This window comes from Eubalaena glacialis, chromosome 9 (assembly GCF_028564815.1).
Source record: "Eubalaena glacialis isolate mEubGla1 chromosome 9, mEubGla1.1.hap2.+ XY, whole genome shotgun sequence".
Taxonomy (NCBI): domain Eukaryota; kingdom Metazoa; phylum Chordata; class Mammalia; order Artiodactyla; family Balaenidae; genus Eubalaena; species Eubalaena glacialis.
In genome coordinates this window covers 80,286,455-80,309,491 of record NC_083724.1, presented here as the reverse complement: position 1 = coordinate 80,309,491, position 23,037 = coordinate 80,286,455, and positions in this window count along the sequence as shown.

Genomic DNA, 23,037 nt, shown 5'->3' with positions numbered 1-23,037 from the left:
AAAATACTAGCAAACAGAATCCAACAACACATTAAAAGGATCATACACCACGATCAAGTGGGATTTATCCCAGGGATGCAAGGATTCTTCAATATACGCAAATCAATCAGCGTGATACACCATATTAACAAATTGAAGAATAAAACCCATATGATCATCTCAATAGATGCAGAAAAAGCTTTTGACAAAATTCAACACCCATTTATGATAAAAACTCTCCAGAAAGTGGGCATAGAGGGAACCTACCTCAACATAATAAAGGCCATATATGATAAACCCACAGCAAACATCATTCTCAACGGTGAAAAACTGAAAGCATTTCCTGTAAGATCAGGAACGAGACAAGGATGTCCACTCTCACCACTATTATTTAACATAGTTCTGGAAGTCCTAGCCATGGCAATCAGAGAAGAAAAAGAAATAAAAGGAATACAAATTGGAAAAGAAGAAGTAAAACTGTCACTGTTTGCAGATGACATGATACTATACATAGAGAATCCTAAAACTGCGATCAGAAAACTGCTAGAGCTAATTAATGAATTTGGTAAAGTTGCAGGATACAAAATTAATGCACAGAAATCTCTTGCAGGAGGGAGGGGCAAGATGGCGGAAGAGTAAGACGCGGAGATCACCTTCCTCCCCACAGATACATGAGAAATACATCTACACGTGGAACTGCTCCTACAGAACACCCACTGAACGCTGGCAGAAGACGTCAGACCTCCCAAAAGGCAAGAAAATCCCCACGTACTTGGGTAGGGCAAAAGAAAAAAGAAATAACAGAGACAAAAGAATAGGGACGGGACCTGCACCAGTGGGAGGGAGCTGTGAAGGAGGAAAGGTTTCCACACACTAGGAAGCCCCTTCGTGGGCAGAGACTGCGGGTAGCAGAGGGGGGAAGCTTCGGAGCCACGGAGGAGAGCGCAGCCACATTGGTGCGGAGGGCAAAGCGGAGATTCCCGCACAGAGGAGCGGTGCCGACCAGCACTCACCAGCCCGAGAGGCTTGTCTGCTCAGCCGCCGGGGCGGGCGGGGCCTGGGAGCTGGGGCTCGGGCTTCGGTGCTAGCCGGGAGGGAGTCCGGGAAAAAGACTGCAGCTGCCAAAGAGGCAAGAGAATTTTTCTTGCCTCTTTGTTTCGCGGCGCGCAAGGAGAGGGGATTCAGAGCGCCGCCTAAACGAGCTCCAGAGACGGGCGCGAGCCGCGGCTATCAGCGCGGATCCCACAGCAACAGGGACGCAGAGGGAAAAACGGAGAGATTCCCGCACAGAGGCTCGGCGCCGAGCAGCACTCACCAGGCCAAGAGGCTTGTCTGCTCACCCGCCGGGGCGGGCGGGGGCTGGGAGCTGAGGCGCGGGCTTCGGTCAGATCCCAGGGAGAGGACTGGGGTTGGCGGCGTGAACACAGCCTGAAGGGTCTAGCGCACCACAACTAGCCGGGAGGGTGCACGAGAAAAAGTCTGCAGCTGCCGAAGAGGCAGGGGACTTTTTCTTGCCTCTTTGTTTCGCGGCGTGCAAGGAGAGGGGATTCAGAGCGCCACTTAAACGAACTCCAGAGACGGGCGCGAGCCGCGGCTATCGGCGCGGACCCCAGAGACGGGCATGAGACGCTAAGGCTGCTGCTGCCGCCACCGAACAGCCTGTGGGCGAGCACAGGTCATTCTCCACACCGCCCCTCCCGGGAGCCTGTGCAGCCCGCCACGGCCAGGCTCCCGTAATCCGGGGACAACTTCCCCGGGAGAGCGCACGGCGCGCCTCAGGCTGCTGCAACGTCACGCCGGCTTCTGCCGCCGCAGGCTCGCCTCGCCTCCTCCTTACCGCTCCCTCCCCCCGGCCTGACTGAGCCAGAGCCCCCGAATCATCTGCTCCTTTAACCCCGTTCTGTCTGGGCGGGGAGCAGACGCCCTCAGGGGACCTACATGCAGAGGCGGGTCCAAATCCAAAGCTGAACCCCGGGAGCTGTACGAACAAAGAAGAGAAAGGGAAATCTCTCCCAGCAGCCTCAGAAGCAGCGGATTAAAGCTCCACAAACAACTTGATGTGCCTGCATCTGTTGAATACCTGAATAGACAACGAATCATCCCAAATTTAGGAGATGGACTTTGGGAGCAGGATATATTAACTTTTCCCCATTTCCTTTTTTTGTGAGTGTAGATGTGTATGCTTCTGGGTGAGATTTTGTCTGTATAGCTTTGCTCTCACCGTTAGTCCTAGGGTTAGGTCCGTCCGTTTTTTTTTTTGTTTTTTTTGTTTTTTGGTTTTTTTTTTGGCTTAAAAATTTTTTTTCCCTAATAAATGTTTTCTTAATAATTTTTTCCTTATTTTCTATTTTTAAAAAAATTTTTAATAAGTTTTTTCATATTTTTTATTTTAAAAAATTAAAAAAATTTTTTTCTTAATAAATTTTTTCTAAATAATTTTTTTCTTATTTTTAGTATAAAAAATTAATAAATCTATTTTTAAAAATTAAAAAAAATTTTTTCTTAATAAATTTACTCTTAATATTTTTTTCTTATTTTTTATTATAATTGCTTTATTTTATTTTATTTTATCCTCTTTTTTTCTTTCTTTCCATTTTTTCTCCCTTTTATTCTGAGCCGTGTGGATGAAAAGCTCTTGGTGCTCCAGCCAGGCATCAGGGCTGTGCCTCTGAGGTGGGAGAGCCAACTTCAAGACACTGGTCCACAAGAGACCTCCCAGCTCCACGTAATACCAAACGGCGAAAATCTCTCACAGATCTCCATCTCAACATCAAGACCCAGCTTCACTCAACGACCAGCAAGCTACAGTGCTGGACACCCTATGCCAAACAACTAGCAAGACAGGAACACAGCCCCATCCATTAACAGAGAGGCTGCCTAAAATCATAATAAGGCCACAGACACCCCAAAACACACCACCAGACGTGGACGAACCCACCAGAAAGACAACATCCAGCCTCATCCACCAGAACACAGGCACTAGTTCCCTCCACCAGGAAACCTACACAACCCACTGAACCAACCTTAGCCACTGGGGACAGATACCAAAAACAACGGGAACTACGAACCTGCAGCCTGTGAAAAGGAGACCCCAAACACAGTAAGATAAGCAAAATGAGAAGACAGAAAAACACACAGCAGATGAAGGAGCAGGGTCAAAACACACCAGACCTAACAAATGAAGAGGAAATAGGCAGTCTACCTGAAAAAGAATTCAGAATAATGATAGTAAGGATGATCCAAAGTCTTGGAAATAGAATAGACAAAATGCAAGAAACATTTAACAAGGACGTAGAAGAACTAAAGAGGAACCAAGAAACGATGACAAGCACAATAAATGAAATTAAAAATAGTCTAGATGGGATCAATAGCAGAATAACTGAGGCAGAAGAACGGATAAGTGACCTGGAAGATAAAATGGTGGAAATAACTACTGCAGACCAGAATAAAGAAAAAAGAATGAAAAGAACTGAGGACAGTCTCAGAGACCTCTGGGACAACATTAAACGCACCAGCATTCGAATTATAGGGGTCCCAGAAGAAGAAGAGAAAAAGAAAGGGACTGAGAAAATATTTGAAGAGATTATAGTTGAAAACTTCCCTAATATGGGAAAGGAAATAGTTAATCAAGTCCTGGAAGCACAGAGAGTCCCATACAGGATAAATCCAAGGAGAAACACACCAAGACACATATTAATCAAACTATCAAAAATTAAATATAAAGAAAACATATTAAAAGCAGCAAGGGAAAAACAACAGATAACACACAAGGGAATCCCCATAAGGTTAACAGCTGATCTTTCAGCAGAAACGCTGCAAGCCAGAAGGGAGTGGCAGGATATACTTAAAGTGATGAAGGAGAAAAACCTACAACCAAGATTACTCTACCCAGCAAGGATCTCATTCAGATTTGATGGAGAAATTAAAACCTTTACAGACAAGCAAAAGCTGAGAGAGTTCAGCACTACCAAACCAGCTTTACAACAAATGCTAAAGGAACTTCTCTAGGCAAGAAACACAAGAGAAGGAAAACACCTACAATAACAAACCCAAAACATTTAAGAAAATGGGAATAGGAACATACATATCGATAATTACCTTAAATGTAAATGGATTAAATGCTCCCACCAAAAGACACAGACTGGCTGAATGGATACAAAAACAAGACCCATATATATGCTGTCTACAAGAGACCCACTTCAGACCTAGAGACACATACAGACTGAAAGTGAGGGGATGGAAAAAGATATTCCATGCAAATGGAAACCAAAAGAAAGCTGGAGTAGCAATTCTCATATCAGACAAAATAGACTTTAAAATAAAGACAATTACAAGAGACAAAGACGGACACTATATAATGATCAAGGGATCGATCCAAGAGGAAGGTATAACAATTGTAAATATTTATGCACCCAACATAGGAGCACCTCAATACATAAGGCAAATACTAACAGCCATAAAAGGGGAAATCGACAGTAACACAATCATAGTAGGGGACTTTAACACCCCACTTTCACCAATGGACAGATCATCCAAAATGAAAATAAATAAGGAAACACAAGCTTTAAATGATACATTAAACAAGATGGACTTAATTGATATTTATAGGACATTCCACCCAAAAACAACAGAATACACATTTTTCTCAAGTGCTCATGGAACATTCTCCAGGATAGATCATATCTTGGGTCACAAATCAAGCCTTGGTAAATTTAAAAAAATTGAAATCATATCAAGTATCTTTTCCGACCACAACGCTATGAGACTAGATATCCATTACAGGAAAAGATCTGTAAAAAATACAAACACATGGAGGCTACACAATACACTACTTAATAACGAAGTGATCACTGAAGAAATCAAAGGGGAAATCAAAAAATACCTAGAAACAAATGACAATGGAGACACGACGATCCAAAACCTATGGGATGCAGCAAAAGCAGTTCTAAGAGGGAAGTTTATAGCAATACAAGCCTACCTCAAGAAACAGGAAACATCTCGAATAAACAACCTAACCTTGCACCTAAAGCAATTAGAGAAAGAAGAACAAAAAAACCCCAAAGCTAGCAGAAGGAAAGAAATCATAAAGATCAGATCAGAAATAAATGAAAAAGAAATGAAGGAAACAATAGCAAAAATCAATGAAACTAAAAGCTGGTTCTTTGAGAAGATAAACAAAATTGATAAACCATTAGCCAGACTCATCAAGAGAAAAAAGGAGAAGACTCAAATTAATAGAATTAGAAATGAAAAAGGAGAAGTAACCACTGACACTGCAGAAATACAAACGATCATAAGAGATTACTACAAGCAACTCTATGCTAATAAAATGGACAACCTGGAAGAAATGGACAGATTCTTAGAAATGCACAACCTGCCGAGACTGAACCAGGAAGAAATAGAAAATATGAACAGACCAATCACAAGCACTGAAATTGAAACTGTGATTAAAAATCTTCCAACACACAAAAGCCCAGGACCAGATGGCTTCACAGGCGAATTCTATCAAACATTTAGAGAAGAGCTAACACCTATCCTTCTTAAACTCTTCCAAAATATTGCAGAGGGAGGAACACTCCCCAACTCATTCTACGAGGCCACCATCACCCTGATACCAAAACCAGGCAAAGATGTCACAAAGAAAGAAAACTACAGGCCAATATCACTGATGAACATAGATGCAAAAATCCTCAACAAAATACTAGCAAACAGAATCCAACAGCACATTAAAAGGATCATACACCATGATCAAGTGGGGTTTATTCCAGGAATGCAAGGATTCTTCAATATACGCAAATCAATCAACGTGATACATCATATTAACAAATTGAAGGAGAAAAACCATATGATCATCTCAATAGATGCAGAGAAAGCTTTCGACAAAATTCAACACCCATTTATGATAAAAGTCCTGCAGAAAGTAGGCATAGAGGGAACTTTCCTCAACATAATAAAGGCCGTATATGACAAACCCACAGCCAACATTGTCCTCAATGGTGAAAAACTGAAACCATTTCCACTAAGATCAGGAACAAGACAAGGTTGCCCACTCTCACCACTATTATTCAACATAGTTTTGGAAGTGTTAGCCACAGCAATCAGAGACGAAAAAGAAATAAAAGGAATCCAAATCGGAAAAGAAGAAGTAAAGCTGTCACTGTTTGCAGATGACATGATACTATACATAGAGAATCCAAAAGATGCTACCAGAAAACTACTAGAGCTAATCAATGAATTTGGTAAAGTAGCAGGATACAAAATTAATGCACAGAAATCTCTTGCATTCCTGTATACTAATGATGAAAAATCTGAAAGTGAAATTAAGAAAACACTCCCGTTTACCATTGCAACAAAAAGAATAAAATACCTAGGAATAAACCTACCTAAGGAGACAAAAGACCTGTATGCAGAAAATTATAGGACACTGATGAAAGAAATTAAAGATGATACAAATAGATGGAGAGATATACCATGTTCTTGGATTGGAAGAATCAACATTGTGAAAATGACTCTGCTACCCAAAGCAATCTACAGATTCAATGCAATCCCTATCAAACTACCACTGGCATTTTTCACAGAACTTGAACAAAAAATTTCACAATTTGTATGGAAACACAAAAGACCCCGAATAGCCAAAGCAATCTTGAGAACGAAAAATGGAGCTGGAGGAATCAGGCTCCCTGACTTCAGACTATATTACAAAGCTACAGTAATCAAGACAGTTTGGTACTGGCACAAAAACAGAAATATAGATCAATGGAACAGGATAGAAAGCCCAGAGATAAGCCCACGCACATATGGTCACCTTATCTTTGATAAAGGAGGCAAGCATATACAGTGGAGAAAAGACAGCCTCTTCAATAAGTGGTGCTGGGAAAATTGGACAGGTACATGTAAAAGTATGAAATTAGAACACTCCCTAACACCATACACAAAAATAAACTCAAAATGGATTAAAGACCTAAATGTAAGGCCAGACACTATCAAACTCTTGGAGGAAAACATAGGCAGAACACTCTATGACATAAATCACAGCAAGATCCTTTTTGACCCACCTCCTAGAGAAATGGAAATAAAAACAAAAATAAACAAATGGGACCTACTGAAACTTAAAAGCGTTTGCACAGCAAAGGAAACCATAAACAAGACCAAAAGACAACCCTCAGAATGGGAGAAAACATTTGCAAACGAATCATTGGACAAAGGATTAATTTCCAAAATAGAAAAACAGCTCATGCAGCTCAATATCAAAAAAACAAACAACCCAATCCAAAAATGGGCAGAAGACCTAAATAGACATTTCTCCAAAGAAGAGATACAGATTGCCAACAGACACATGAAAGAATGCTCAACATCATTAATCATTAGAGAAATGCAAATCAAAACTACAATGAGGTATCATCTCACACCGGTCAGAATGGCCATCATCAAAAAATCTAGAAACAATAAATGCTGGAGAGGGTGTGGAGAAAAGGGAACACTCTTGCACTGTTGGTGGGAATGTAAATTGATACAGCCACTATGGAGAACAGTATGGAGGTTCCTTAAAAAACTAAAAATAGAACTACCATATGACCCAGCAATCCCACTACTGGGCATATACCCTGAGAAAACCATAATTCAGAAAGAGTCATGTACCAAAATATTCATTGCAGCTCTGTTTACAATAGCCAGGACATGGAAGCAACCTAGGTGTCCATCATCGGATGAATGGATAAAGAAGATGTGGCACATATATACAATGGAATATTACTCAGCCATAAAAAGAAATGAAATGGAGGTGTTTGTAATGAGGTGGATGGAGTTAGAGTCTGTCATACAGAGTGAAGTAAGTCAGAAAGAGAAAAACAAATACAGTATGCTAACACATATATATGGAATCTAAGGAAAAAAAAAAAAAAAAAAAAGAGGTCATGAAGAACCTAGTGGCAAGATGGGAATAAAGACACAGACCTACTAGAGAATGGACTTGAGGATATGGGGAGGGGGAGGGGTGAGATGTGACAGGGTGAGAGAGTGTCATGGACATATATACACTACCAAATGTAAAATAGATAACTAGTGGGAAGCAGCCGCATAGCACAGGGAGATCAGCTCGGTGCTTTGTGACCACCTAGAGGGGTGGGATAGGGAGGGTGGGAGGGAGGGAGATGCAAGAGGGAAGAGATATGGCAACATATGTATATGTGTAACTGATTCACTTTGTTGTAAAGCAGAAGCTAGCACACCATTGTAAAGCAATTATACTTCAATAAAGATGTTTAAAAAAAAAAAAAAAAAAAAAAAAAAGAAATCTCTTGCATTCCTATACACTAATGATGAAAAATCTGAAAGAGAAATTATGGAAACACTCCCATTTTCCACTGCAACAAAAAGAATAAAATACCTAGGAATAAACCTAACTAGGGAGACAAAAGACCTGTATGCAGAAAACTATAAGACACTGATGAAAGAAATTAAAGACGATGTTCTTGGATTGGAAGAATCAACATTGTGAAAATGACTATACTACCCAAAGCGATCTACAGATTCAATGCAATCCCTATCAAATTACCAATGGCATTTTTTACAGAACTAGAACAAATCATCTTAAAATTTGTATGGAGACACAAAAGACCCTGAATAGCCAAAGCAGTCTTGAGGGGAAAAAACGGAGCTGGAGGAATCAGACTCCCTGACTTCAGACTATACTACAAAGCTACAGTAATCAAGACAATATGGTACTGGCACAAAAACAGAAACATAGATCAATGGAACAAGATAGAAAGCCCAGAGATAAACCCACGCACCTATGGTCAACTAATCTATGACAAAGGAGGCAAAGATATACAATGGAGAAAAGACAGTCTCTTCAATAAGTGGTGCTGGGAAAACTGGACAGCTACATGTAAAAGAATGAAATTAGAATACTCCCTAACACCATACACAAAAATAAACTCAAAATGGATTAGAGACCTAAATGTAAGACTGGACACTATAAAACTCTTAGAGGAAAACATAGGAAGAACACTCTTTGACATAAATCACAGCAAGATCTTTTCTGTTCCACCTCCTAGAGTAATGGAAATAAAAACAAAAATAAATAAATGGGACCTAATGAAACTTCAAAGCTTTTGCACAGCAAAGGAAACCATAAACAAGACGAAAAGACAACCCTCAGAATGGGAGAAAATATTTGCAAACGAATCAATGGACAAAGGATTAGTCTCCAAAATATATAAACAGCTCATTCAGCTCAATATTAAAGAAACAAACAACCCAATCCAAAAATGGGCAGAAGACCTAAATAGACATTTCTCCAAAGAAGACATACAGATGGCCAAGAAGCACATGAAAAGCTGCTCAACATCACTAATTATTAGAGAAATGCAAATCAAAACTACAATGAGGTATCACCTCACACCAATTAGAATGGGCATCATCAGAAAATCTACAAACAACAAATGCTGGAGAGCGTGTGGAGAAAAGGGAACCGTCTTGCACTGTTGGTGGGAATGTAAATTGATACAGCCACTATGGAGAACAATATAGAGGTTCCTTAAAAAACTAAAAATAGAATTACCATATGATCCAGCAATCCCACTACTGGGCATATACCCAGAGAAAACCATAATTGAAAAAGACACATGCACCCGAATGTTCATTGCAGCACTATTTACAATAGCCAGGTCATGGAAGCAACCTAAATGCCCATCAATGGACGAATGGATAAAGAAGATGTTGTACATATATACAATGGAATATTACTCAGCCATAAAAAGGAATGAAATTGAGTCATTTGTAGAGACGTGGATGGATCTAGAGACTGTCATACAGAGTGAAGTAAGTCAGAAAGAGAAAAACAAATATCGTATCTTAATGCATGTATGTGGAACCTAGAAAAATGGTACAGATGAACCGGGTTGCAGGGCAGAAGTTGAGACACAGATGTAGAGAAGAAACGTATGGACACCAAGGGGGGAAAACTGCGGTGGGGTGGGGATGGTGGTGTGCTGAATTGGGCGATTGGGATTGACATGTATAAAGTGATGTGTATAAAGTTGATGACTGATTTTTAAAAAAAAATACATTTCTATTAAAAAAAAAAAAGAATGGTGAAAATAAATAGACATCCATTTTTATGTTACACCATTGGGAAAAAATGGGATTATTTGTCTATGTATATGCCAACATACTGAAACTATTAACTCTTAAAATATGGCAGCATGAGAAAAAGGGAAGAAATTACAGAGTGACAGCCCTCATCCAGGTTTGAGTGGTGATCAGTGATCTAGAAATTCAATGAAGATCAAGTTCTCTGGTTACTCTTTTTCACAAGAGCCTCATCAAATCCCCGTGATGATCTTTAAGTCAGTGATATAATACCTAATATTCACCGTTACCACCGAAACTACACCAGAATGATTTTTTGCACATGAAAACGTGAGAGAGCTTGTGTTCTTTTGGCTAATTAGTGATGTATTCTAAATTGTTCTGAAATTTCAGTCCTGGAAATTCTCAGAATCATTAATAGTATAAAATTCTGAGTATGTGAGTTTATATTCGCCTTTAAATATTTTCCCAGTAATATCTTATTAACATCAACTTGTAACTTGTGAATTGGAATCTTGTCTGTGTATTTTTAGTCTTTTTTTACTTGTTGTTAATTTAACTACCTGCTATCTACTTTTATACCATCTTCTTATAAAATCCAAAGCAAAACAGACAAAAACAAAGTAGTAACCGCATCGTTGAATATTGCTTAATACTCTGACAACTGGGCTATATGAATACATTTCCTTAGGAAACAGGAAAATATGGCCCACCAAAGGAAAAAATAATGATAGAAAACATCAATGAGGAAGCCCAGTGTTTGGATTCATAGACAAAAACTTTAAATCAACTGGCTTTAGTATTCTCAAAAAGTTAAAGGAAACCAGGAAAGCAATGTATAAACTAAATGAAAATGTCAATAAAGAGAAAAAATATATATAAAGGACCCAAATAGGAATTCCAGAACTAAAAAGTGAAATAACTAAAATTAGAATTTTAGAAATATTTTGATTCCATTGAGAAATAGGCAAACTCCAACATTAAAACTTAAAGGCATGTAACTAAATTGGTTTTTCTCTTTTCGTTGGCTTCTGGGAAACTCGGAAATATATATATAGCCTTAGTATAGAAAAGTGAGTCTTTAATACTCAATATGAATATTTAATTTTTATTCTCTTGGACTTTACATTACCAGGAATGTAAAGAAGGAAGGAAAGAAAGAAGAAACAAAGGAAACAAACTGAAGGAGAGGAAAAAGGAAAAAAACCAAACAGTGATAGTAATTTTTTACCCCTACGATACAAAACGATGCCATGCAAATATTAGACCTCCAAAGATATGTATTGCCTACTTCCTTATAATATATTATCTTGTCTTCCTTAACTGAGCTTTTCCATGGCATGTTTTCAAGTTTACTTATAAAATCCACTATTACATTAGCCAATGTACATACATTGTAGAATACAATCATTATTTCATCACCAAATAATGTTCATATTCAATATCTCTTTTTTTAAATTTTCTTTTATAAGATTTCTTCTCTTTAATATTCTTCACTGGAATTGAGGTATAAAACACGCATATATATGCGTGTTCTAATGTATAACTACCTTTGCCTTAGTACACATTGGTCAAAGTGGTAATGTTAACAACTTCATCTCACTACAAATGTTCAGAGATTCACTAAGTCTTATACCCCGTTAACATCCATGCCTTCCTACTCCTTCATCCTCTGGGAACGCATATCCCTGAAAAATGTGCTTCTCAAATACGATGCTCTGTGGTGGTCCTGTACTTCAGCTAAAAGGAGGAAAGGAAGTTGTGATTCTACTTCCTTTTTTTTTTTAATGAGAATAGTTTAGGATCTTTTATGATTTGTGCCTCATAGCAAACAAATCTTAGGCTGTTTTCAAATTAGCAGTTTCTCAACTGTTGTTCATACATTTCATAGGGTTTTAGAATCTCAGGAAGAGTATTAGAACCAACAGAAGAAGCATCTCTTTGATACCCCTAATATTGATCAGTTAGCTTTGGATGAAGCATTTCCAGTCTCATTGTTTGAAAAAGAATTCTTTCTGTTTCATTCCATTGGATATTTGCTTATAATTCCACCCACATTTTCAGGATTTATCCTATGAAACAGTATAGAAAAGAACTTATCTCTCTTCTTCATAAAGATACTTCAAATTCGGAACATAGCTACACCTTTGCTTCCACTGTTCTTTTGGTTGAACAGTTTGCTTCACAATAGCTCTTGCTCATATTGGCTTGAATTTTCCAATGTTGTTAGAAATGCTCATTTATTACTGCAAATTGTTACATTTAATAGGTTTTCCTTAATTTATTATGTTAGTCTCCTGTTATTGTTTATTTAGGTGATTTTCATTTTTCATGGTTATAAATGGTGAAACAACTAATAACTGTGCATTTTTTCTTACATCTTGAAATACATTCTTAGGATAGATGCAAATGTTCAAATAGCTTAATTGTTTGGTAGGCATTTTTATTTCACTTTTATAAATTGTCTCTTGCATTGATTATTAAAGTGTTACCTGATTTTACAAATCACCCCAAGATGTATAATGGCTTGAAGAAAACAAGTTAATTTCTTGTTCCCCTAAATATTCTGTGTGGCTTCTGGTAGGTGGCATGTTTGATGCAGGTGGGGAATTCTATATGTCTGTACCAGAAATTATGCTTTGAGAAAGACAGGGCTGTGCACTTCTTTTTCACTTTTCCTATCTTCACTGATTAAGCCAGAGATGAGATCACATAGTAGGTCCTCAATAAATATGTTGAATGGATGAATGAATTGACAGGAAAATAATTGGAAGAGAAAGGGAAATATATGCTAACTTGAGAGATAAGGAGGTCCTAGGGCAGACATTAAAAGCCCTCTAGCTCAGATGAGAAGATCATAACCCCCACTGAAAATTCTCTGTTCTTTGGAATCACACTCTGCAGTTTCCAAAGATTTAACACTTCTCCGGTTTTCCCCTTAACTACCTCTGAGACCACTCTTTTTTTATATATATATAGAAACTACTCTTTCTCTATTTTCTCTTTAAAAAATTAATCAATTGTTCTTTCTTTATTGAATGGTGCTAGGTACTTAAGATAGATTACTATTTTATCTATTTCTCCAAACAGCCCTGAGAGAAAGGTATTATCTACATTTTATTTAAATAAATAAATCAATAAAAACTATTGTTTAGGAAGTGATAGCACATACAAATAATCCCATTGCTAGTAAGCAATAAAACAAGAATTTTATCTTTAGTTTACAACTCCAGTGCATTTCCTTTTCACTGGGTTGGTGAATTATCATTGCTTTGTTCTCTCTTTTCCTCTCCTCTCCTCTCCTCTCTTCTCTCTGGTTTATGTAAGTCTCCGTCATGTCATCATCTGTAGTTTAGATACTTGTCCCTGGATGTGGGTTCTAAAGCCATATAAAGGAAGCTGTTCAGGGAGCTTTATTTTTCAGCAATATGGCCAAATGAACTAACAGGTCTTTCTCTTCTCAAATAAAATGCCATGCATTTCCTAATGACTCCCACAGCACCATATGAAATTTTCTAGGTTTCTGTGGAATTAGATACTGCTGATTCTCCCCTCCATCAAATGCTGTCTTCCCTCTGCTTTCTCTGACCCAATTTCCTTCTGGTTTTCCTCTGGCTTCTGTGGCTGTCCTGTATCAATATTTGCTATGTACATCTCTTTTCAACCAACCTCACAAATCTATTCAATACATATATTTTCTTCTCACTCATCCAACTCTCTGAGTGTTTTCATCTGTGGCCTCCACTCTCATTTAGAAGCTTTTGGTATTTTGTTTATTTGTTATATTTGTTTATTTTATATACCAAATATCTATTATATGTTGAGCACTGTTCTTGATGCTAAAGATGCAGCAGTACGCAAGGGCAACAGAATCCTCTGCCTATACGTGAAGGTTAAATTTATGGAGGGAAGATGGACAAAAAAAAGTAACCATCAAGTGGGAAAAGAATTGTAAAGAGAAATACAGCAGATTTAGGTGAAAGAGACTGGCAAGTAGTGTGTTTTCTTTCTGTAAGGTGGTCACAGAAGACTTATATGATAAAGCCAAATTTCAGCAGTGACCTGAAAGAGGTGAATGAATGACCCGGATGATATTTGGGGGAAACACATTCCAAACAAACAGAAGACTGTGTGTAGGTTCTCTGTGTGGGAACATCAGGCAGGACAACGTGGTCGTGGTGAGGTAAATGTTTGGGGAATACTAAGAGATGAGGGAGAGATCATTTAGGGGCTGTTAGGCTATGTTAAAACTCTGGATTTTATTCAGTGTGATATGGGGAATCTGTGACAAGTTTTGAACAGAGGAGTGCCGTGATCTGATTTTGCAATTAAAGAATTCCCCTGGTGGCTGTTTGGAGTTTAGAGTATAGGTTTGCAAGTGTTGAAGCAGGTGACTAAATACAAAATTATAGCAATAGCTAAAACAAGGGATAATGGTGCTTGGAATAAGATCTTAGCAGTATGGGAGGTGACAAAATTGCCGATTCTAGGTACATTTCAAAGGTAAACAGAAAGAAACCAAACCTTTATATTGCCACCTTACAGCACTTTGTTGAGCCCCCAGCATACATATTGATAGATTTATTTAATTTTTCTGCCTGCAAATACCATTGGCACCTCAAACTTACCACGCTTAAACCAACATCAACCTTTATACCCAAATTGCCTCATAGCCAGTGACCTTCCTGACTGATCTCAGAGAGGAAGCTATTCAGTGACACTCAACTACTAACTTTTCATATGTCATAGGCAGCTAAAAATAATACTCCATCTCAGAATGGCTGTGAGAATTTAATGAAAACCTTTATCTATGCCTCTTGCTCTGTTACTTCTCCCTACTCTTGCCCATCCCCACACCCCCACCTGTACAATTTGTACTTAGAGACACTGAATTCCTTAGAGCAATAGTTTTCAAATATCTGTCATTACCATAATCATTTTGGAAATTAGTTTAAACACAGATCCCCAGCCCCCTCACCACCCTGCCCCCCAAAATAAAGATTCTGATTTGTTAGGCCTTGAGTAAGGAATGACATGTATGTTATTGTTTGTGTCCCCCCCACCGCCCACCAAAGATCTCCAGGTGTTTCCAATTCTAATGATCAGCCAGGTTTTTGATGCACTAACACAGACTCCTCTGGAGGAAATCTGCTCTTTCTTAGTATCTTCCCTCTGTTTCCTCTGCCTGAATATGCTTTGCTATTTCCGTCAACCTGAAAAACTTTTTTCCCCTCCAAAGAATGATGTATCTTCTTTGAAAACTCGCTTTATCACTTTATCTTTTCTCTATAGTGAGATTTTAGTGTGAAGAGTTTTCTTTTACTATATTTATCCACTATAAGTTTTTTAACTTATATGTCTTTCTCCTCACTAGATTACAAAAGACTGAAGTATAGAGCATATATGCCTTCTTACTGCTGTTGTCTGGCATAGAATAATAAATCTGTGTTAAACTTTCTTAGAAGTTGCAGTCCTGCATTAGTTTTTAATGTAGTACTTATTAAAAGAGAATTAAATGAAGGAAGGATAGAAGAAGAAAGGAGGGAAGTAAGAAAGGAAGGAAAGAATGAAGAAAGAAATAATAGGGTTAACTTTCTACCCTCCACTCACAAGTGTTCCTACTTGATCATCTTAATTTTCACTTGTAAACCATTCACTTTTCCATGATAAGTGACCCAAGAAAGAAGCAACTTAATATCTTATTTCAGCAATACTAACATATCATGATAATTTTTACCTGTATTATCATTGGCATGATGTTTTTAATTTCAGTGGAGAAAAACACATTCTCACTGCTTTCTGTTTGTGTCTGGGTATACTTTTTCTGATGCCCAACTTATGTATGCCTTAGGTACAATCATTTATGTTCAGTTAAAGGAGTTAATGAATGGAAAAGCCATGCATGTTATGAGATTTTGATGAGTTGTTATTTTTTTCAGTGGGAAATTTGGGGAGAAAAAGATTCAAATGGAGCATAACAATAACACATTAAAGAACTGAGCTCTGGTCTACAATTCTGAATTGTGTGTCTGTGAACTAAAACTTCCAGAATTACAGGGCAATAAAAGTTTTGAAGTATTGAAGTGAGAACATCATAAACAAACTCCTTAGGGAAGAGATGGGGCAGGTTAGTCACTATAGACCAAATTATTTTGATTTCTTCTCAATCTCATAATCGAATGCATGTTAAAGATATATCCATTGAAGAGTGCACAGTGTGCATATTGGTAAGAAATGTGAGTATAAATGACTAGGATTGTTCCTGGAGGTGGGGCTTAAAGTCATAAAAATCATTCCAGACTTCTTAATTTTTTAGCAGCTTTGCCAAGTGAGCTGATAGGCCTTCATCTCCTACAACTAAAAACACATACAAGTGCTAAATGTGATGTAATATCTTAAGAATTGCCTTATGATTATAACTGAGAATTCATATTCTATTCTTCATTGATAGTCTTACTCTTAAAAGGTCACTGTCATGTTATGCTCCAGTGAAAGATGAGTCTTTGATCTAATAATAATTAGCCCTCATTACCTACTCATATATACGCTAGTTGAAGTTAAAAGCGTACTTTTGGTGTACAGCTCTGGGGAGATGCATGAGTGCGCCGCATCTGTGGATGAGCAGAGAGCCCGACTTCTGTTGTTGTTTTTGGGCAAGTAGACTAAGATCAATAAGATGCAAATTTGGTGTGGGTCTACCACTTTATTGTGATTCCTTGGTTGTTTGGAGAATGAAATCCTATTCTACCTTTAACTTTTTCTTTGTAGATGACAGTCATATAATAAGGAACCCACTGTAGCCAGATCATGGTGTAAAGATGTCTCTTAAATTTCATTTGTCACATCCAACTTGAGGTAGACTGCCACGGTCTTATCAATGTACTGTATATTGGTAGATTAGGATACAAATTTCTACTTTTTTTTTTCATAAACTGAAACCAATATACATACACTGTTTCCTTTTTTTTTTTTTTTTACAAGACTATCATTGAATCAGTAATTGATCCATAAAGATGCATTGGGAATGATTGGCATAAATTATTCACCATCACACTATGTTCTTCTGGTGACCTATTCAACCAACTACAAAATACTTCTTTTCAAATGTACCCAGAATACCTAGAAAATTGATATCTTACATTTTAAGTAAAACCTTAGTTTATTCTGAAAGGTAAAATTGTATGCATTCTCTGATCATAATACAGCTAAAATTTAATTTAATAAGACGTAGAGAAGCCAAGAAAAAGAATAGCCCAAACACTTTAAGCTTTACTTTAAATGTTTCTTCCTCAATAATTTTGGGGTCATAAATGGAATTAAAAATACCACTAGAAGAAATTTAGGAAAAGTAAAAAAATATATATTAAATATATGAAATGTGAGCAAATTTTTACTTGGATAAATCTCCATAGCTATAAATGTTTTGATTATTATAAAGAACAATTGAAAATAAATGAAAAATAATTTAATCGAGCACCTAAAATCAAAAAGGACATAACCTAAAGGTGGTATTAATACAATATATAAAAGCAGGAGTTAATGGATTAAAAAGCTGAAAATAATTGCAATTGTAAAATAAAATTTAGAGCTCTGTGGTAGAGATGAAAAAAAATAGCTCAAAGTGTGAGGTGATACAGATTTTTTTCTAATCAAGGTAGACAGGGACACTGGGTGATCTCCTATTTCAAAGGATAGATTCTATTTAATATCCAGTGAACATCCTTTAACATTTACAAGGTTTCCAGCCAAGGTCTCAATTGGTAATGTTAAATTTGAACTGTCACTGACTTTGGGATAATACAGGCTAATCTTAACATAGAATAGCTCTTACCAGAGCTTCAAGCCTCTGCAAATATATTATCTATTATGTCTATAGTTACTTTTGACCTATTATTCCTAGAACAATGTGTTTATCTGTGGCTATATCTGCTGATGCTTAGTGATGGTCATGATAATTATATACTAATTAAGTTAATTACATAGTTATATAATATGATTAATATAGCTAAATAAGTATTATATAATTAAATAAAACAATATAATTAACTTGATAAAATTATGCCTAATTAAATCAATACTTGAACTACACAATAATAATCTTCATTATTTACTGTATCTCTTAACTTTAAAATTACTTTTAAACTGCTGCTCTAAAAGCTAAATGATTACTTTGTGCCAGACTCAGAAAACTCCATTACGCTGGGAAGGTTATAATGCAAAACAGTCTTATTTTTTCCACACCCTAGAAATTTAAGAATTCTTTATTATTCAAACAGGAAATAACAAAGTTTTATTGTCATTTACTATAAAAAAGGTTTAAAATGAACCAATCAATGATATTAACAAGGCTACGAGAGAGAGGCATGATTGCTTTATAAACATTTTAAGGTATCTTGGAATCATCACTTGACATTCAAATGTCTGACAGGCAAGGAAAAAATATTTCTTTTATTCAATAAACGTATTCTTTGTAGTATCTGAAGTTAGAAATATAGTGTTATTGAGCTACTAGACATACCTTCAAATATTGAAATTCGATTTCTGTTATTTAATAATTAGATTTCTGATCATATAAAATGGTTTTCTCTCAATTGATAGTTATTAATGAAAGCTATGATATTTAGCATTGTAAGTAATATTACATTTTAGTGGGATGGAAAAGATAGAGAATTTATGAATGATGTATGATTTGGGGTGGATTTTGACATTTAGTCAGTTTTTTTAAAACACACTTTGTTTTTTAGAGGGGTTTTAGAATTACAGCAAAATTGAGCAGAAGGTATAGAGATTTCCCATATACTCCCTGCCCCGACACATGCATAGTATCCCCCATCATCAACATCTTCCACCATAGTGGTACATTTTTTCCAATTGATGAATCTACATTGACACATCATTATCATCCAAAGTCAGTGGTTTACATTAGGGTTCACTCTTGGTGGTGTGCATTCTATGGGTTTGAACCAATTTATTATGACATGTCGCCACTATATGGACCATTTTCACTGTTCTAAAAATCCTCTATGTTCTGCCTGTTTATCTCTGCCCCTCTCCACCCACCAACCCCTGGCAAATCCTGACATTTTTCCTGTCTCCATAGTTTTGCCTTTTCTAGAATGTCATATAGTTGGAATCATATTGTATATAGCCATTTCAGATTGGCCTCTTTCTCTTAGTAATATGCATTTAAGGTTCCTCCATGTCCTTTCATGGTTTGATAATTCAGTTCTTTTTAGTGCTGAATAACATTTTATTATCTGGATTTACCAGTTTATTTATCCATTCACCAAATGAAGAACATCTGGGTTGCTTCCAAGTTTGGGCAGTTATGAATAAATCTGCTATATAAACACCTGTGTGTAGGTATTTTTGCCTATATGTTTTCAAATCCTTGGGATAAATATCAGAGCGATTTTTGGATTGTATAATTAGAGTATGCTTAGTAAGAATTTGTTTTTACAAATGATTTTATTGACATTATTTACATGATATATTTTATATTATCATCATAAAGATGTTTCCAAGATGTAATTTACTTATCTAGTCTTAGACATTTATTATTATAAGTGAAGACATCATTGTATAATGCTTACTTTGAAGCCAGGACTAACGTTAGACATTTTTTGTTAGGAAAGAGACGATAGATTTCAAAGCCTAGAAGAGCTGACCCAGAATATAGCAAGGGCCTTGGAGAGATCTATCAGGAATGGCTTCAGTTCCCCAGTAGGGCTCCTTGGAGATCAGATTGTCAAGAGGAAGACCAAGTGTTAGATACAGGCTGATTGAGGACCATGAAAGTAACTGGAATATGGACTTTAGCACTAGGAACAATAATCATTCAACAAAATGGAGGAACCTAATAGACACTACATCTTAAGAACTAAGAATCAAGGGATCAATCCAAGAAGAAGATATAACAATTGTAAATATTTATGCACCTAACATAGGAGTACCTCAATACATAAGGCAAATGCTAACAGCCGTAAAAGGGGAAATCAACAGTAACACAGTCATAGTGGGGGACTTTAACACCCCACTTTCACCAATGGACAGATCATCCAAAATGAAAATAAATAAGGAAAGACAAGCTTTAAATGACACATTAAAAAAGATGGACTTAATTGATATTTATAGGACATTCCATCCAAAAACAACAGAATACACTTTCTTCTCAAGTGCACACAGAACATTCTTCAGGATAGATCATATCTTGGGTCACAAATCAAGCCTTGGTAAATTTAAGAAAATTGAAATCGTATCATATATCTTTTCCGACCACAATGCTATGAAACTAGATATCAATTAGAGGAAAAAATCTGTAAAAAATAAAAACACATGGAGGCTAAACAATATGCAAATAAATAACCAAGAGATCACTGAAGAAATCAAAGAGGAAATCAAAAAATACCTAGAAAAAAATGCCAATGAAAGCATGACGACCCAAAACCTATGGGATGCAGCATAAGCAGTTCTAAGAGGGAAGTTTATAGCAATACAATCCTACCTCAAGAAAGAAGAAACATCTCAAATAAACAACCTAACCTTACACCTAAAGCAATTAGAGAAAGAAGAACAAAAAAACCCCAAAGTTAGCAGAAGGAAAGAAATCATAAAGATCATCTCAGAAATAAATGAAAAAGAAATGAAGGAAACAATAACAGAGATCAATAAAACTAAAAGCTGGTTCTCTGAGAAGATAAACAAAATTGATAAACCATTAGCCATTCTCATCAATAAAAAAAGGGAGAAGACTCAAATCAACAGAATTAGAAATGAAAAAGGAGAAGTAACAACTGACACTGCAGAAATACAAAGGATCATGAGAGATCACTACAAGCAACTATATGCCACTAAAAGGGACAACCTGGAAGAAGTGGACAAATTCTTAGAAAAGCACAACCTTCCAAGACTGAACCAGGAAGAAATAGAAAATATCAGCAGACCAATCACAAGCACTGAAATTGAAACTGTGATTAAAAATATTCCAACAACAAAACCACAGGACCAGATGGCTTCACAGGTGGATTCTATCAAACATTTAGAGAAGAGCTAACACCTATCCTTCTCAAACTCTTCCAAAGTATAGCAGAGGGAGAAACACTCCCAAACACATTCTACGAGGCCACCATCACCCTGATACCAAAACCAGACAAGGATGTCCCCAAAAAAGAAAACTACAGGCCAATATCACTGATGAACATAGATGCAAAAATCCTCAACAAAATACTAACAAACAGAATCCAACAGTACATTAAAAGGATCATACACCATGATCAAGTGGGGTTTATCCCAGGAATGCAAGGATTCTTCAATATAGGAAAATCAATCAATGTGATAAAACATATTAACAAAGTGAAGGAGAAAAACCATATGATAATCTCAATAGATGCAGAAAAAGATTTCAACAAAATTCAACACCCATTTATGATAAAAACTCTCCAGAAAGTAGGCATAGAGGGAACCTACCTCAACATAATAAAGGCCATATATGACAAACCCACAGCCAACATCGTTCTCAGTGGTGAAAAACTGAAACCATTTCCTTTAAGATCAGGAACAAGACAAGGTTGCCCTCTCTCACCACTGTTATTCAACATAGTTTTAGAAGTTTTAGCCACAGAAGTCAGAGAAGAAAAAGAAATAAATGGAATCCAAATTGGAAAAGAAGAAGTAAAACTGTCGCTGTTTGCAGATGACATGATACTATACATAGAGAATCCTAAATATGCTACCAGAAAACTACTACAGCTAATCAATGAATTTGGTTAAGTAGCAGGATACAAAATTAATGCACAGAGATCTCTTGCATTCCTATACACTAATGATGAAAAATCTGAAAGATAAATTAAGGAAACACTCCCATTTACCACTGCAACAAAAAGAATAAAATACCTAGGAATAAACCTACCTAAGGAGACAAAAGACCTGTATGCAGAAAAGTATAAGACTCTGATGAAAGAAATGAAAGGTGATACAAACAGATAGAGAAATATACCATGTTCTTGGATTGGAAGAATCAACATTGTGAAAATGACTCTATTACCCAAAGCAATCTACAGATTTAATGCAATCCCTATCAGACTACCAATGGCATTTTTCACAGAACTAGAACAAAAAATTGCACAATTTGTATGGAAATATAAAGACCCCGGATAGCCAAAGTAATCTTGTGAGAGAAAAACGGAGCTGGAGGAATCAGGCTCCCTGAATTCAGACTATACTACAAAGCTACAGTAATCAAGACAGTATGGTACTGGCACAAAAACAGAAATATAGATCAATGGCACAGGATAGAAAGCCCAGAGATAAACCCACGCACATATGGTCACCTTATCTTTGATAAAGGAGGCAAGAATATACAATGGAGAAAAGACACCCTCTTCAATAAGTGGTGCTGGGAAAACTGGAGCACTACATGTAAAAGAATGAAATTAGAACACTTCCTAACACCATACACAAAAATAAACTCAAAATGGATTAAAGACCTAAAGGTAAGGCCAGACACTATAAAACTCTTAGAGGAAAACATAGGCAGAACATTCTGTGACATAAATCACAGCAAGTTCCTTTTTGACCCACCTCCTGTAGAAATGGAAATAAAAACAAAAATAAATAAGTGGGACCTAATGAAACTTAAAAGCATTTGCACAGCAAAGCTGTGCAAAAATGGGCAGAAGACCTAAATAGACATTTCTCCAAAGAAGATATACAGATTGCCAACAAACACATGAAAGAATGCTCAACATCACTAATCATTAGAGAAATGCAAATCAAAACTACAATGAGGTATCACCTCACACTGGTTCAGAATGACCATCACCAAAAAATCTACAAACAAGAAATGCTGGAGAGGCTGTGGAGAAAAGGGAACCCTCTTGCCGTGTTGGTGGGAATGTAAATTGATACAGCCACTATGGAGAACAGTATGGAGGTTCCTTAAAAAATGAAAAATAGAACTACCATATG